Genomic DNA, 3645 nt, shown 5'->3' with positions numbered 1-3645 from the left:
TGCAGTCTTCGCCATTGGATAAAACTCTACCATAAACTTTTGTGCAAGATCTTGCCAAGTAGTGATTGACCCAGCTGGTTCAGAATGTAACTAGTCCTTAGCCTTATCCCTCAGAGAGAATGGGAAAAACCTCAGCTTGATAGCCTCATCAGTCACACCATTATATTTGAAAGTACTACAGATCTCGACAAAATTCCTGATATGCATGTTGGGGTCTTCAGTTGCAGCTCCTCCGAAAGAAACATAATTCTGTACCATCTGAATAGTGCTCGGCTTGATTTCAAAAGTGTTAGCCTGAATAGCCGGATGAAGGATGCTTGACTGAATGTCATCAATTTTAGGCCTTGAAAAGTCCATAAGAGCTGGATCTGCCGAAACTATATGATCACCCATGATTACTGGTTCTTTCTGCTCACTCTCTTTATCCGAATTTTCAAAATCTATCTTCTCCGGAATATCAAGAACTGAGTCTGTCTCCTCAGCCGTATCTAAAGTCCTCTTGCGAGTACGAGAACGTGATTGCATAAATGCTCGCTAAAGTACCTGAAACACAACCGGAAACGATAAGTAACACGTCTTAATCAATGAGTCCTAATGACCACTGATGGTAAGTACATAAACTAAACAAATACGCCGAGTCCCCGGCAGCGGCGCCAAAAACTTGTTAGGGCGGAAAACACGCGCTAATAGTACACGCAAGTATACACGTTCACAAGTAATATAGAATACTTTCTAGTTTGTTCCCACAGAAACTCGGACTAATTATGCTCAATTAACACTTACTCACCAATGTATGATTACTTCTCAATGTTAAGACAATAATACATAGAATTGATTAACTAATTATTAACTAAAATTAACTACGAGAATTAAACACTTAACAGACACTTGAATTAACAATATTAAACACACATGAGATCATAACTTCATTACTACTTCCTTCAATAGTTATTGTTATTACCATTAACATGTAACTATGATGATATTAATCGAACAACACGAAACTGATAAAAGCCAACTTTCGTTGTACTAATACCATTCTACCAAACATCCACAATTAAGATAAAAGTTGAACAGTCATCAATTATGTTGAGACCCTATATGTCTACAAAATTTGACAACATAACGATTAAGCACAAGTTATTCCTTATGATTACACAGGGCAAGTAAAACGGTTAGAGTTACCCACTAATCATGCATACACATACATGAACCTATGCTAGCATGGCAAGTTCTAAATCTCAAGATCCACTTTCGCTTCACAAGAGATTAACACCCTATCTTATATGTTCGCGACGCACATAAGACGAATAAGCACCACCAATACTAGATATCATACAATCATCACACACTAAGGTATTAAACAACTAACTAAAGAATTCCATAGCAAATCCATTACGACCCCATGATCATGATTAGCCCATGATTGAACTCATCGTCACCATGGGTTCATATGAAAACATGATAATAACACACGAGAATAACTAATAAAACTACTTATATTAAACCAAAGTACGTCACAAGAGTAAATAGGTTCAAAGTAAAGAAAACTAGCATCCACTGTTACAATGAATAAAAGAATACCAAGAAACTATGCTTCCTCTTCGTTGCGATGTGCTAAAACGGTCTTCTTCCTTATCTCCTTGCTCCTCGATTAATACCACAATTCAACACACGTGAAACGTCTCTAAAAGCTACTTATATAGAAGCCCCACAAAACCCAGCCATCTAAGAAGTCAGAAGTCCAGCAGAACAAGAACTCTAAAAATCAGATTTTAAATTCGCACCCCTGAGCGGCCGCCCAGCAATCCTGAGCGGGCGCCCAGCTTCCTGAACGGCCGCCCAGCCAGGCTGAGCGGGCGCCTAGCACCTTTCTGGAAAATTAATTATTTTTCACCCGTTCTCTGCTGCGTTTTGCTCCTAACTTCCCACTTGCAATGCCAAGCACGTACTAAGGCTTATTCTTGATGAAATCTCTCCACAAATGCAGGTATTACCCTGAAATGCACAAACATTAAAAAAACGCATCAAATACACAAAATACTTGATTTAAAGACATCAATTCAAGCTATTATAAGACATTCTAAGTGGTATAAAATGCCACTTATCATGAACTTAACTTCTGTGAAACCTTTTATAGTTTTTCAAAAGTTGGGGCGCAAATGATAGGAAATAAAATAAACTCTGATTATGTAGTTAATATCGCATTAATTACCAGAATAATGCTAACAGTAAATCCCATTAGAAAAGGCCAAAAACCCTGTATATTAATTAATTTCGAAATTAATTAATAAGGGATAAGTCAGCTGATAAATAAAGTCCAGATAAGGGCACAATTCCTTGGAGATTGGCCTCCAAGAGCTCTCATAGGATACAGAATCAGTTTTCTACTTCCTAGGACTCCAAATTCCATTCTAGTTCAGTGACTTGTCCACTAAGTCTCCTAACTCTAGTCCAATTCAAGGACTCCCAACACCTATATAAGGGGTCTCACCCCCACCAAATCAGAACTACATTTTTTGACTATGTTTTTTGACTTGATCATTGGCAATCAGTAAGGTACGTAGGCATCTTGTTAAGACAGATCGAGTCACGAGACACAAGAGCAGTCCAATCGAGCCTCGAAACTCACGAACCCTAGTAATAAATACAACAATTAATACACCCTAGTTTTCAATCCATAACAATATCTAGTTTATTTGAGATGAATATATTAATTTAGTAAAATATTATTTTAAGTAAATATTAAAGAAAATATTATATATTAATATTTTTATAATATGGAAATTTTTTTATTGTGTACGTTGAATAGGGTCATATAAAGGCTTTCTTTATAAATTTTACTTAAAATTTTACAATATTGTGAATTAGTCAAAAAAAATAAAAAAATAAGTGAGTAATTAGAATTATAGAGAATGAAAAATGGGGAGGAGAGAGAATAAGTGGAGATTAATGAGTAAAAAATGAAGAATGGGAATTAATAAAGAGAGAGAAGTAGAGTATATGAAAGAAAAGATTTTAAAATAATATACTAAATGAGATTAAATAAAAAATTGACACATAAGCAAGTATGACATCATCATAGAATGATAGCTTGACACATCAATAAAGATGACATCGGTTGTACTCTGTTTTAGTATAGAGTAGATTGACCATTCAACGTTGTCATATGTGTTAGCAATCCGTTAGCATTCCGTTAGAAATTTTCGTTGGTATATTTGAGATTTCTTGTAGTGTTAGTAGGCTTTTGATTCGCTCTAAACAAATGGAATGCATCGTAACAGCAACATATGAATACTTGATCGAATTATTAAGACATTTGTGATTTATATTAAGTTGAATTATTAAGACATTTGTGAATTATTTTAGGTTGATAATTTTGATATTTCACTTTATCATTTCTTCTTGCCATACTATTAAGATACTACGCAATAAGTTTCAAAAGGAGTCTGAACGGGGTGGATATCTAAATGAAGTTTGATGATATCAATTCTATGATCATCAGTATATTCTAAGTTTCATGAAATTTAGTAGAAACAAATTTAGCAAATATAATTTCTTAATGCTAAAGTACACACATTAGGTGTTACATAGCCTACATTAGGGGTGTATATGGATCGGGTTGGGCCGGTTGAGAAAATATTA

This window comes from Apium graveolens, chromosome 1 (genome assembly GCF_009905375.1).
Source record: "Apium graveolens cultivar Ventura chromosome 1, ASM990537v1, whole genome shotgun sequence".
NCBI lineage: Eukaryota > Viridiplantae > Streptophyta > Magnoliopsida > Apiales > Apiaceae > Apium > Apium graveolens.
Note: the sequence above shows the minus strand (reverse complement) of the source record.